This window comes from Mesoplodon mirus (assembly GCF_964341445.2).
Source record: "Mesoplodon mirus genome assembly, chromosome: 1".
Taxonomy (NCBI): domain Eukaryota; kingdom Metazoa; phylum Chordata; class Mammalia; order Artiodactyla; family Ziphiidae; genus Mesoplodon; species Mesoplodon mirus.
The window spans coordinates 214,921,922-214,937,501 of record NC_138976.1 but is presented as its reverse complement, the minus strand read 5'-3'; positions in this window follow the sequence as shown (position 1 = coordinate 214,937,501).

The following is a 15,580-nucleotide window of genomic DNA, read 5'->3' as shown; positions in this document are numbered from 1 at the left end:
ATCCACTATTCATCAAGGGGAAAAATATTCTTTAATTTTCTTATGTACATATCTACTTTCTTCCATGTTAATAGTCTAGCCAACATTGGCTTTGCTGTTTTCATGATGAGGTAGTGAAATAAACAGTGAAATTTAATGCTGTCGTTAATGGGTAGACCATTAATTTAACTTTAATCGGTGTGACTGCTAAGAGTTCATTGAAAATCCATACTCTTGTTTCTATAATATTGAAGCATAATTAATTATAGAAAGGTACAATAAATGTTTCCTAAATGGATATAGAAAACATATAGAAATCTAATAGATAGAGAATTAGATTTTAATAAACTAAGTGCTTTTGTATTATATAGTACATAAGGTGATTAGCATTTTCTCAGTAAACTTTGGAATATACACTTAGTAGTGGTGGGTCTTCAAAAATAAAAATACAGTGAGGTTAGAGATTGATATAGTTTAAAGCCTGCCCTTTCTGTTCCCCTTTATGGCTGTGTATGAGTAATTGTCTATGCCATAATGGTGTAAACTAGAGGAGGAAGATGTATATGATTTGTTGCTTTAACGCCATTGAGCCCCCAAGGATCTGGGCAGAGCTTGTTTCATTATCATGAATATAAAATTGCTACATTAGAGCTTGGTCTGAGCATACTATAACTGAATAATCCATTCAAAATCTAAATATGAATCATTATAAATGCAGGATTTGTGTTAGTACTAAATCACATTATTCTTGGAAGTGTTTTATTTGTTCCAAGCTCATGTCTGTCAATCTTTCAGAGTTGTTAGAGTTATAATGAAGGCTCTAAATAGAGCAAATAATTGTCTGAGTGTCTCCCTATACTGGTAAAAACTGAGTGTACTTTCATACTAGAACAATGTATGCAGTGATAGTTACATCTGAAAATATGAAGGATAGCTTCATTTGGGTATCTGTGATTATTCTTTCTAGAAATTACTTTATTATTCATTGGTTCTTACATATGACCTATAAATGAGATAGTTATTATAAGTAGAACTTGGAATGTCAAAAATGAGGGAAGTTCCAGTCCCTGAGGTACACATGGGGAGTCAGTAGTGAAGCTGATGATATCTCCCCATTCCCCAAAGCTCAAATTTGGGACAAATTCTGTTTTGGAAAAGATAGTTTCATAGCTCACTGGGACACCCAACATGGAGGAAGCTGAAAAATCTAACTTAAAATTAGGGCATGATTTCTCAGATGCAACTTAAGAAACGCTTTGTAATCTTTAGAGCAACCTTAAGAAAATAACTAAAAGTATATAGTAAAACATTCAAGAATGGAATTAACATAGTCGACTAAAAATATTTATTTACAGTAAAAGAAGGTAGTCAAAGAGGAATGAAGGGACAAAAACAGATAGGAGACATAAAGAAAACAGCAATGGCATCTTTAAAGCCAACCATGCCAATAATTATATTCAATGTGAATGGTCTAAACATCTCAATAAAAAGACAAAGATTATTAGGCTAGATATAAAAACAGTATCTATGTATATGCAGTCTATAAGACACACACATAGATTCAAAGATACAAATACTTGGGAAGTAAAAGATGGAAATGGCTATACCATACAAACAGTAATCATAAGAGAGCTGAGTGGTTATATTAATATCAGAGAAAATGAACTTTAAATAAGAAATATCATTAGATAAAAAGAAGGTGAAAAAATGAGGAAGACATAAAAACTATAAATTTATAGACACATAACAATGGAGCCTAAAAAGGTACAAAGCAAAGCCTGACAAAATGGAAAGGAGATATAGACAAATGGAAAACTATAGTAAAAGATTTTGATACTCTCAATAATGGAAGAACAACTATACAGAAAATTAGGAAGAATGAAGACTTGAACAACATTATTGACCAACTTGACCTAACTAACCAACACAGAATATACTACCCAATGGCTGATGAATAATATATATTCTTTCAAGACCACCATGAGGGACTTCCCTGGTGGTCCAGTGGTAAAGAATGCCTTACAATGCAGGGGACGTGGGTTTGATCCCTGGTCAGGGAACTAAGATCCCAAATGCTGCAGGGCCACAAAGCCCATGCGCCACAAATACTGAGGTCGCGTGCCTCAGTGAGAGACCCTGTGTGCCGCAAACTACAGAGCCTGATCACCCTGGAGCCCACATGCCACAACTAGAGAGAGAAAACCCACACACCACAACTAGAGAGAAGCCTGTGTGCATCAAGAAGACCTGACACATCCAAAAAAAATACCACCATGATCGTCATCCTGGATAGCTCTAAATTTAAAAGCTTGTTACTTAAAAGGATTGAAATTATACAAAGAATGTTTTCTGAGCACAATAAAACTAAATTGGAAATCAACAATTGGGGTATTTATAACCTCCCATGTATTTAGAAACTTAAAAACACACTTTTAAATAACTCGTAGGTCAAAGAAGACATAACAAAGAAATTAGAAAGTATTTTGAAACTGAAGGAGTAGAAAAACACAACATATCAAAATTAATGGATGCAGTTAAAAAATTAATCTTTTGATGCCTATATAAGAAAAGAAGGGTCTCAAATCAATAACCTAAGCTTCCACCTTAAAGAAGTAGAAGAGAAAAATTAGCCCAAAGTGAAGCTGAAGAAATAAAATAATTAAATTAAAGCAGAAATCAATGAAAAGGTAATAAAAATGCTAAAAAAAATCGATACAAACAAAAGTTGGTTCTTTGAAAATATCAACAATATTGGCAACTCTTAGATAAGCTACAAGTAAATAAAACAAAGACAAAAATATCAGACTCTGGAATGCAACAGGGTCATCCCTACCTACTCTACAGAAATTTTAAAGATTATAAGGGAATATTACAGTCACCATTATGTTAATAAATTTGATAGCTTAGATAAAATGATCAAATTCTTTGCAAAACAAAAATTATCAAAACATTATTTCAAGAAGAAATAGAATTTTTCAATAGTACCATAACAGTTAAAGAAAATAAATTGATAATTAAAAATTTTTCCACAAAGATAAGTCTAGCCCTTGGGTTTTTACTGGGAAATTCTACAAATACTTAGAGAAGAAATAATTTCAATCCTTTATAAACTCTAAGAAATCACAGAAAGAAGGAATACTTCCCAAATCATTTTATGAAGCCAGAATTACCCTGATAGCAAAGACAGACAAAGATATCTCAGGAAAGCAGCAACAGCAAAAACTACAGACCAATATTTCTCACAAATACAAAAATCCTTAACAAAATATTAATTAATGTTTTGTTCATATAAAAATGATTACATACCATGATCAAGTGGAATTTATCCACTTGAGTTCAGAGTTGGTTTACACCTGAAAATCCATTAGTGTAATATACCATAATAATAGAAGAAAAGAAAAAATTTTACATTATTTTAATAGAAAGAGAAAAAGCACTTGACTACACCCAGGACCCAACTATGATTGAAAATAAATAAATAAATAACTTGCAACAAACTAGGAATGAGAAGGGAAAAATGTCAACATGATTTAAATAATCTACAAAACCCTGTACTAATATCACTCTTAGCTGTGAAATACTGAATGTTTTCCCTTAAGACTGGGCACAAGGCAAGAATGATTTTTTTGTTACTTCTATTAAACATTGTACTGGAGATTCTAACTAATACACTAAAAGGACATAAAAGTAAGAATAGATTGAAAACACATAAAGTGAAAAGGAAAAAAATAAAAGTGTCTTAATTTGGATTATATATCTCGGTAAATAGAAAATCCCAGGGAATTCACAAAAACCCTCTAATAAAATTAGCAAGATCACAACACGTAAAATCAATATACAAAAAACAATTGTATTCCTATGTACTAGCAACAAACAATACAAGTATAAAATTTAAAGAATAATTTAATACATAATATCTTCAAATAGAATAAAATAATTAGGAATACATATAACAAACGAAATAAAAAATGTACATATTGAAAACTAAAAAATGTTGCTTATAGATATTAAAGAAGATCTAAATAAATGAATAGGTATTTCATATTCATGAATCAGAAGATTCAATACAGTCAACATGGCAATACCCTCTAAATTAATCTATAAATTCAATACTACCTCTATCAAAACCTCATCAAGTCTACTGTGAAAATTTACGTGGTAGTCCTAAAATTTATCTACAAACGCAAAGAACCTAGAATAGCAAAACCCATTTTGAAAAAGAACAAATTTGGAGGATTTACATTACTTGATTTCAAAACTTGTTCTAAAGGCACAGTCATCAAGATACATACACTAATGAATAAGAATCAAAGGTCAAGAAATAAATAAATCCTTCCATTTATGGAAATTGATTTTTGACAATGGTACAAAGATGATTCAGTGGGGGAGAGGATAGCGTTTTCAACAGATGGTGCTGGAACAACTGGATATTCACATGTAAAAAATAGGAACTTAGGTTCTTACCTCAGGCCATATACAGACATTAACTCAAAATGCCTCATAGGTTTAAATGTAAGAGCCAAACTATAAAACGTCCAGGAAAAACAAAACCAAACCAAAAAAAGACAGAAAGTCTTTGTGATCTTGAGTTACGCAAAGATTTCTTCTATACAACATCAAGGCATGACCCAATGTAAGATAATCTTGATAAATAGGACTTCAAAATTAAAAACTATGTACTTCATAAGATTCATTAAGAACATGGAAAGACAAGTTGAAGCTAGGGAGAGGATATTTGCATATAATTTATTTGAAAAAAACTAGCATCCTGGATACGTAAAGAATACTTAAAACTCAATAATAAAAAGGAGAGGATGTGCAGAAAAGGGAAGCTCCTACACTGTTGGTGGGAATGTAAACTGGTACAGCCACTATGGAGAAGAGTATGGAAGTTTCTCAAAAAACTAAAAATAGAACTATCATATGATGCAGCAATCCCACTCCTGGGCATATACCCAGAAAAAACCATAATTCAAAAAGATACATGCACCCCAATGTTCATTGCAGCACTATTTACAATAGCCAGGACACGGAAGCAACCTAAATGTCCATCAACAGAGGAACGGATAAAGAAGATGTGGTGCATATATACAGTGGACTATCATTCAGCCATAAAAAGGAACGAAATTGTGCCAATAGTCTTTGGATAGACCTAAAGACTGTCATACAGAGTGAAGTAAGTCAGAAAGAGAAAAACAAATGTCATATAATATCACTTATATGTGGAATCTAGAAAAATGGTGCAGATGAACTTATTTGCAAAGCAGAAAGAGAGACACAGATGTATAGAACAAACTTATGGATACCAAAGTGGGAAGGAGGGTTGGGATGAATTGGGAGATTGAGATTAGCATATATGCACTACTATGTATAAAATAGATAACAAATGAGAACCAACTGTAAAGCACAGGGAACTCTACTCATTGCTCTGTGGTGACCTAAATGCGAAGGAAATGTAGAAAAGAGGGGATATATGTATACATGTAACTGATTCACTTTGCTGTACAGCAGAAACTAACACAACATTGTAAAGCAACTGTACTCCAATAAAAATTTAAAAAAAATAAGAAGACAAGTAATCCAATTAAATAATGAGTAAAGTAGTTCAAAAATATTTCACCAAAGAAGATATATAAATAGCTAATAAGTACAAGAAATGATGCTGAACATTATTCCTCATTAGAGAAATGCAAATTAAAACCACCATGAGATACCACTACACATACAAAACAAAAAACCAATAATAGCAAGGATTCACAATGATATGGAGAAACTGGAACCTTTTTTCATTGCTGGTGAAAATTTAAATGGCATGGTCATTTTGTAAACAATTTCTTAAAGGTAAACATGCCTTGATTATAAGATTCAGCAGTCCCACTTACAGGTATTACCCTAAAGAAATGCAAGCATGTATTCACACAAAGATGTGTATATTAGTATTCATAGCAGCGGTACTCATAATATCTAAAATTTAGAAACAATATGAATGCCTATCAACTACTGAATAGATCAACAATATGTGGTGTATGCATACAGTGGAGTACTATTCTGCTGTTCAAAATACAGAACTACTGAAACTTGCTGCAACTTGGATGAACCTCAGAAACATTATGCAAAGTGAAAGATGCCAGAAACAAAAGGTCACATATTATAAGATTACATGTTTATGAAATGTCTATAAAAGGCAAGCTTACAGATGTAGAAGGATCATTTGCAGCCAGGGCTGAGGGTAGGAGCAAGAGTTAACCATCAATAAGCACAAGGGGATTCTCTGAGGTGGTGGAAATGTTCTCATACTGGATTGTTATGGTTGCACATTTCTATAAATTCACTAAAATCATTTAATTATACACATATAATTGGAAGTTTGTGGAATGCCAATTATATCTCATTAAAACTGTAAAAAAATTATTAATGAAAAGACTCAGAAACAGATCATGCTTGGTTATGCTTTTCTATTTTAGTTTATAGAATGCTTGGGTTTAAAATTTTTTATTTTGCATATTTTGCAGTCTTGGTTGGTAAAATCATTTCTAGTTTGTATAGAAGAAAAGTGAATCTAGCTTTCCTGAGGTTCTGCAAAGCTGTGATATCCTCCCTGCAGCTCCATGACTCACAATTGCTTCACCTTTAGACAAATGTTTAAAGACTAGCCAAGGCACAGCAAATACTGTACTTCAGGCCTTCACCCTGTTGTTTCTGATTCCTGGCAATGCCTCAGCCTCAATTTGTCTGCCTGAGAAAAGCCTTTTTTTTCCATACCCTCACTTTTATCCCAGCACCATCTCATCTCCCATGTGAAATCTTCTCTGACTATATTCTCAGCAAACTGTAGAAATCCTGTGTTTCCATATTATTATGTTCCAAGCTCATGAGAGCCCTCTCAAACTGTAAAATTGGTAGCATTGTCTATCCTCAGCATAGGTTGTGAAAATCTAGAGTTCAAAGACTCTACCTTGCTTGCATTTGTGTTGTTTGTTCATAGCATGCAGAAAAGCAATCAAATAATTTTTATTGTCTGATTATTTGAATGGATGGTTTTGGAGAGTAGGAAATTAAGGTAAGGTAAGGTCTGAAGATCTAAAGTGCATTCTTCTATTTAAAAATCTAACATTTATTTTTGTAGACTTCTCTTAATGAAACTGTATATCGCTTTAAGGTTATTTTGCTTTTATCATAAGTTGTTGAAATATACACATTTAACTTACAGTCACAGCATCAATTGCTCAGATCACTATGTTTACTCATTATGTTTGTTTCTTCTGGTTCTAGGAGTTCTTTTGCTCCTGAGATTGACTGATCCACTGAGGTCAGGCAATGTGTCTTTAGTCAGCCTCTGACAGGCAGCTGGGTTTGGACAATTATTCAAAAGAGAACCCTTGAGTCATAATTCTTGGTAACAGGGTATTTATTTTTATTTATTTCTTATTTTTTTTATTATTATTTGTTTTTGTGGTATGCGGGCCTCTCACTGTTGTGGCCTCTCCCATTGCGGAGCACAGGCTCCGGACGCACGGGCCCAGCGGCCATGGCTCACGGGCCCAGCCGCTCCGTGGCATGTGGGATCTTCCCGGACCAGGGCACGAACCCGTGTCCCCTGCATCGGCAGGCAGACTCTCAACAACTGCGCCACCAGGGAAGCCCCTGTAACAGGGTATTTTTAAAGTTTTGTTTAATCCCAGGCTAAAGCCTCTGCAGAACTTTCCTTACCAAAGCAGTCTAGTACAAAAAAGAAATGAACACACAGGATTTATTGTCTTTATAAGTCATTTGGCACATCAATAACATACTGCTGTTAGCTGTCTTTTAGTATATTCATAGCTTCCCAAGTTGACCAGAGAGCCATTAAGGACTCTTATTTATATTTCTTATTCCCCCACTCTTCCTCCAGAGTACTATACTCAAGTCAGTACCAGGTAAACACTTTTTATTGATTGATTGAGTCTCAAGACTTCTGTAGCTATTTTAAAATGGTAAATGTGATCATCCTGGAATTGGAGCTGCTCCCTAAGAATTAATCCTTTATCTGCACTTTCTGACCTGTGATTAGAGAATCAAATTACCCTGTCATGTCAAATCAGATTTTGGAGTGAAGTAAGTGTAACTCTGACATGACTAAAGTTCTTCAGATCTGTATCACAAGATAAAGGAAATGGCATGTAACTATTAGAGCCATATATTGAGCTGACATTTGAATTCACAAATGCAACTTGCTCACTTCAAGGTAGGTTAACAGATAAAAGTATGTCACGTCAAGAGAGTCTGAAATCTTTATTTATTTTAGAGCTCAGTGATTTGGGGATTCTCTGAACTCAGAAGCACTATGGGGAAAAAGGGGATGGAGAGGGATTTGATATCTCTTGAGTCTTCATTAGACCTAGAAAATCATCTGACACTTTTATTACTGGCTTTGTAATATGCATAGTGAAATTTATCATGTCTAAATCTGCAGTGCTAATATCAATCTTTTTCTGATTTTGGATAGGAAAAAGGGAGGCCAGTTAAAAAAATCCAAATACTGCACATTAGAATTTTCTGGGAAGACACTTCTAGGCAGTTACATCAGAGTTTCTGGAGCTGACAACCAAATATGCATATTCCTTTCAGGCTTCCCAGGTTACTCTGTAACCTGTAGCCAAATTTAAGAACAAATCATTAGTAATACAACTTTTGTTGGTATTCTTCATTGTCTTTAAATATCTCGGTTAAAACAGTGATGTGGTAAGAACATTAGCGTATTTTGCAGCAATTCCACTCCTGGGTATATATCCAAAAAAACCAAAAACACTAACTCAAAGAGATACATGTATCCCAATGTTCATAGCAGCATTACATACAATTGCCAAGGTATGGAAGCAACCTAAGTGTCCAAAAAATGGATGAATGGATAAAGAAGATATAGTATATACATACAATGGAATACTACTCAGCCACAAAAAAGAATAAAATATTGCCATTTGCAGCAACATGGATGGATTGGAGGGTGTTATGCTAAGTGAAATAAGTCAGGCAAAGAAAGACAAATACTGTACAATGTTATTTATATGTGGAATCTATAAAATACAATAAACTAGAGAATAAAGCAAAAAAGAAGCAGACTCACAGATATAGAGAACAAACTAGTGTTTAGCAGTGGGGAGAGAGAAGGGGGAGGAGCAATATAGGGGTAGGGAGAAAAAAAGGTTATTATGGGATTATATGAAATCATGTGTGAGAAACTTGAAAATTGTAAAGCACTATAGAATTTGAGGAATCTTTAATTCAATAAAAAAATTAATTTAAAAAAAGGTTCTATCAGGCAGGTATGGAGATCTATTCATCTTGAGGCTGCAGCTGCCCAAGACAAGCCTTGTATGTAAGTTTCCCTGCTTATTAAACCTGCCACCTACCAAAAAATGTAAATTATTATTTGTTCTCTGTTTGACTTTTAAGCAAAATGATACTCTGGTTTTTAAGGGTACTATCTAGAACAAAATGATGTGAAAAATAAGAAAAACAAAAGAACTCAGGGATGTCAACAAAATAAAAGCCATCATCAAACAATGGACTAAATATATCATTTCCTATTGAGGAAAGAAACAATGGAAAAGGAAGGTTTAAATCATAAAATGTTATTTGCAAACTAATGTATAATCAAAATAAATGAATTTAGAAGATACTAACATATAAGGAGATACTGACAGAGGGAACACTGCTGTAGAAATGTTTAACCTATTTTGCTCAGTCTTTTACACATTTTATTCCCCATATTCTGCATGACAAACATATGAATATTGTGTGAGCTGAATACATCTATTGTCTTTTGACAACTGTAATAATCCCACAAGATGAATACAACATATTCATGAACCAATATGAGAACTATACAAAGCAAAATATATTTAAATTATAGAAACTCTTTTCTATTTTTTAATAGAGCAGAAAATTTTCAGCAATGTAGGGAGTGTATATTGCTTTAGAGGGCATTGTCTTTCCTGAGATGGCAGTACATAGATATCTCACTGTTTAAAATTTTTAGAGTTGACAGGACCTCACTGGCTTTTCATTCTTCTTAAATCTTTATTAATCACTACATAAGGTAAATAATTATTTATAATTAAAAAAATTATTTTGGTATTTTGTTCTACACGTGAGCATCTTGGAAGTCACCACTCCATCCTAAGAAGGAAGCAGCTGAACAGACTGAAAAATCAACAACTCCTCTTGGATCCATTGGAGAAGGTGTTGCCAGAGCTGCTCCAGGTTTTTGCTCAAAACCCAACTCACCTTTAGCAGGACTGTCCTTGCTCCCAACCCTGTAATCCCCATCTTTATCAGGGGTTAACATAAATCTTTAAATTAAAGGGTCCAGATATAAGCAAGGAAGCTACGAACAAATGAACAAACAAAAAACCAGATGGAACCAGCTGGGATGAAGATGGCAACAGATCTGACCTCCAACAGACCCTGAGTCTCATTAGACATTGATTTTACTATATTAGCATATTAAATGACACACTTACCATTGGCCCGTACCAGACACTAAGGACCAGAAAAGGGTAAAAAGGGTGTGGCAACCCCTCCCTCAGAAAAAGCTCTGCCCCTTCCCTGGTAGACTAATGCATGTGCCTCCCCATCATTAGTCTCACTCCTCCTCCCTTTGTCTTTACTCTTTAATATTAAATCCCTCTCACCAGATGGGCGAGAAGTTGATTTGTGAGCTTACTTCCCGCTTCTCCATCCTTTGGCCACTGAACAAAGCTTATGCTCTGTGAATTTCAGCTTAGGTTTCATTTTTTATCTATTTGAACCTGAATGGAAAAAGGACCCTCCCCTGCTGAGGCAGAGATTTACTAGTGGAAACTGCTGTGGGAACAAGTACTGAGGTAGGAAAACCTCAACTGCAGTTGATGAATTGCTAGAGGCTCGGTGCAGACAATTCTGAGAGTTAAAAACTCCAGGGGGGCCCGTCCTAGGGGCCCCCACAATATTGTGAGATTTACCTCCAGTTGCTCTACCAGGTTCCCACAGTAAGTATTAGAGAAAAATCCCCTCCTGCTTCTGGCAGGGGTAGGGGGAAAGGAACAATTTTGAAATACAGCAGAGAAATAGAAAACATAAGGAAAACATTTTTTTAAATGTTGAAATAAAAACAATACTGTAACAGAAATGAAGAATGCCTTTGATTGTGAAATGTAGCCAAATATACCACTCTCCAATATGCCACTTTGGCACAGGATCATTTTGAGTTAAAGGTACTTAGAAAACAGCAAATGCAAGAAAAACACTCTAACCCTTCTTCTTTTTCCTAAAGATGAAATTCTGAGGTGATAGATGACCTCTCTGCACCATAAGGTAAATAACATTCTTATCATCAAAAACAAGAAGTTGAGACCTAGAGAATTCTATACAAACAGACATAGATAAAAAATAATTCTTGTATTCCTTTAGCCTCCCTGCATAATTTACTTTTTCACACTTGCATCTCTTTGTTCAACCTAATATGAAAGCATGTAGGTTCTGTTATTTCTTTGGGTCTTCATTCCTTGTGAGGGCTCCCATGTCATGTAAAACATATAAATTTGTATGTTTTTCACCTGTTAATCTGTCTTATGTCAGCTTAATTCTCAGGCCCAGCAGAAAAACTCTAAGAGGGTAGAAGTAAAAATCTGTCTCCCTTGAAATGGGTTTATTACCAGACTGGACATGGCTGCTGACAGAATTGCTGAGTTAGAGGGTATCTCAATAAAATCCACAAAAACTGAAAAGCAAAGAGAACAAAGATGGAAAAAAAACAAAACAGAATATCCAAGGACTTTGGGACAACTGCAAAAGATGTGTCATACACATAATGGGAAAACCAAAAAGAGAAAGAAAAGAAGAAGTATTTGAAACAGTAATGACTGAGAATTTTTCCAAATTAATGTCATACACCAGACCACAGATCCAAGAAGCTCAGAGAACAATAAGCATGATAAATGCCAAAAAATCCTACACCTATGCATATCATTTTCCATTAGAGAAAATCAGAGACAAAGAAAAGAATCCTGAAAGAAGCCAGAGGAAGAAAACACCTTATCTATAAAGGAACAATTACAACCAACTTCTCAGAAAGCATGCACCAAGAAGAGAGTGGAGTGAAATATTTAAAGTGTCGAGAGAAACAAAACAAAAACAAACACCAACCTAGAATTCTGTACCCTGGGAAGTTATTCTTCAAAAGTGAAAGAGAAATAAAGACTTTCTCAAACAAACAAAAATTGAAGGAATTTGTTGCCAGAAGACTTGCCTTATAAGAAATGTTAAAAGAAGTTCTTTAGATAGAAGGAAATAACATAAAGCACAAGTGTGAATCTACCTAAAGAAATAGAATATTGAAAAAGGAATAAGTGAAGATAAAAAATTTTTAAATGTCAATCATCCTCTAATAGGGCTTCTTAAAACACACTTCAATCAGTCTCACTCAAAAAAGCTATAGACTATCAACGGGGGTTGATAGAAACTGTAATATCCTCTGCATAATGTTTGCACTTGGTATGATAATCTCGATAAAGCCATTTACATAGAGGAAAGAGAAATAGTAAATCATTATGGAAATTCTGCTCTGTTATTAGGAAACAATCAGAAACAAGCCCCCCAAGGCTCAAATTCACTTTAAGACAAAAGCAAATACTCTACACTTACTCAGATAGCACGGTATCATAATAATTTTCTCAACTATGACCGGCTCTACTTTCTCTAGTGTACTTTCTATTACAGTTTCCTGAAGAAAAATATATGTTGAATAACCAGCAAAAATTAAGTCAAAGTATTTATCCAAGAGCCCATAGACTACCAAGAAAACTACAGGACAATAAAGCCCATGAGTTTAGAGACAAAGCCATGAGAGAAAGGGCTGGGTCATATGTAATGGAGAAAAGTCATTGTCATTGTGTTAAACAAAATGCCTGTCATATGCAGAACAGTGATAATTGGGGCTTCTGCTTGTAAGAAATTCATCATCTGATTTTTTCCCTTAAAGAGCTCAGATGAAAAGTCTGTAGGTAAAGGGGAAGAGGTGTGTTGGAGGAGGGAGACTCCAATTTTGCATCCAGAAGCTCCTAACCTGGAATAGCTTCTATGAAACCCTGTCAATGTTGGTAGTGAATAAATGTTCCACACTACCACTGGTGACTTACTGGAAAGAAAGGCAGGTCCAAGAGTGTTCTGAGGAACATCTATCTCAGCCCATTCACTCAGATTATAAGGGCCCTAAAATGTAGAACTCAGTTCTGCCAAGTGTCCTTCATATAACACAAGCTGGTCCAGCTCCTGTGGGCAGGTGGTTTTTCAATCCAGGAATCCAGGGCATTTTATAATAAAAGATAATCTGTGGCTGGCAGAAAGGAAAGTGGTATCATGAAATTCTTACTTCCTTTTGCTTAGGAGAAACTGAACCTGGAGTGTGATATGTTGAAATGGACAGGGTCCACACCAGAAGGCCACGTCGGGGTTCCAAGGTATTCACATCTGGTGTTTGGTTGAGCAGAGGATCTCTTTAAATTTTGACAATTGGGCAGTTCAAATCAACGGAAGATTTTTTCTTAATTATTTTTGTATCATTGAAAATTCATAATTTCAAACAGAAAAAATGTTTACAAAAACTCATTGATTAGATATAAAAATGAAATAGAAGACTACCTCCTACATAGCACCTAGTTGATTTGCTTTGTCAATTTTAGGTCTCTCTCTCACTACATTTTCTAGGGCCATTGGCATAAGCTCAAGTGGCTGCAGCTTTAATAGGGTCCTGGTCAGTACGTGGCCTGGATCTCCTGCAGACAGTCAACTATTTGTCCATGCGCTTCACTGTACAGTTCTCCATGCTTCATTTCAGCTGACCCATGAATTTTAAAGATAAAGCAATTTTGTTTCAATCTGGCTTTTTGTTTAGTGATTTAGGAAGAAAAAAAAAGATGACTAAGCTGAATAGAAAAGTCTCCTCAAAACATATATATTTCACAAAACTCCTAAATCTATGCCATGTCTTTCTTACTTTTTCTTCAAGTCCATTAATATTAGTTGATGCTTAATTTTGCTTCTTATTCCACAATGATGGAAATGCACCCATCAGTGCTGAATTGGAAATTGTTTTAACAAAGGTATATATATATATATATATATATATATATATATACAGTAAGTCCCCTACGTACGAACGAGTTCCATTCCAAGAGAGTGTTCGTAAGTGCAACAAATTTAGCCTAGGCACACAACTAACACAATCGGCTATATAGTACTGTACTGTAATAGGTTTATAATACTTTTCACACAAATAATACATAAAAAACAAACAAAAAATAAGAAAACATTTTTGAAAAGTACAGTAGTACAGTACAACAGCTGGCATACAGGGGTTGGCATTGAGTGAACAGGCAAGAAGAGTTACTGACTGGAGGAGGGAGAGGAGATGGGAGGTGGTAGAGCTGAAGGATCATCAGCAATAGGAGATGGAGGGCAAGCTGCAATTTCACTCATACCTGATGTTGATGGAACGCACGTTCACATCTTTGAAAGTTCACAACCTGAAGGTCTGTATGTAGGGGACTTACTGTATTTAAAACAGAGGCCATTCAGAATGTGAGGCACAATGAATACAGCGAGAACTGGTGGCATAATACAGAGGAAAAATACCAAATTCAGATGGATGCCACAAACTAGCCCCAATCAATTTTATTCTTACAAATCACTAAACCAAATCTACTTTAAATTGTGTCCCTCTTCATCCTTGCTCACACCATAACTTGTATCTGGAAGAACTAGTGTTTTTTTTAATCTAAATTTTACTCATCCTTCAGGCTCTACTCAAATCCTACCTTTCTATGAGGGTATCTCCAAGAACCCCTCCAACAGCAGTATCACCTTCTGCTTCTAGACTCCTGGCCAGGACAGGAATAGAGCAGGAGAAATGGGGCACTGTGTTCCCACAAGGGCTGATTACTTTTTCACATGCCTCTCTTTTGAACCTGCCCAGGGTCCAAGGCAACTGAGTATTTGTTCATCATCAACTGATTATTCCACTTTCTCTTCCATACAGTGAATCCAGTCCTTCCTTATCTTTCCAGAAAATAATACCTACATTGTTCTCGGTAATATTTTTGTATGATTTGTCTCACCAATAATGCCTGAACTTCATGAGCAGTCAGGCTTAATTCTTAGGCTTTTGAATATGTATTGTTCTCTTCTGAATAGGTCAGTGCTAGGAACCCAGTGTATCTTCCATAAATACCTATGTACTTTATTTTGATTTTAAGTTTCCCCAAAATTTCCTTTTATACTTCTGTTTGTAAAACATGAGGCAAAATGTATATGATCCTCTTTTGGACTAGATATGATCAGCTAAAACTTTTGTTACACAGATTTTGACACAGCCCAATTGCTGGGAGCCGTGAACTGCACAATCAACATTCATTCATGGCCTGTTAATGGCCAGCCTATCTGTTCTGAAGGTCAATAACTGCAGTAGTGATCCACTACTTGGTGGGCTTTTCTTCTTCCTGGTCAGAGCAACTAAAATTCTCCCATCAGCACAGAGCATCATAAAAAAAGGAATCAATGACAAAAGGAAAGGAGAGGCAGAGAA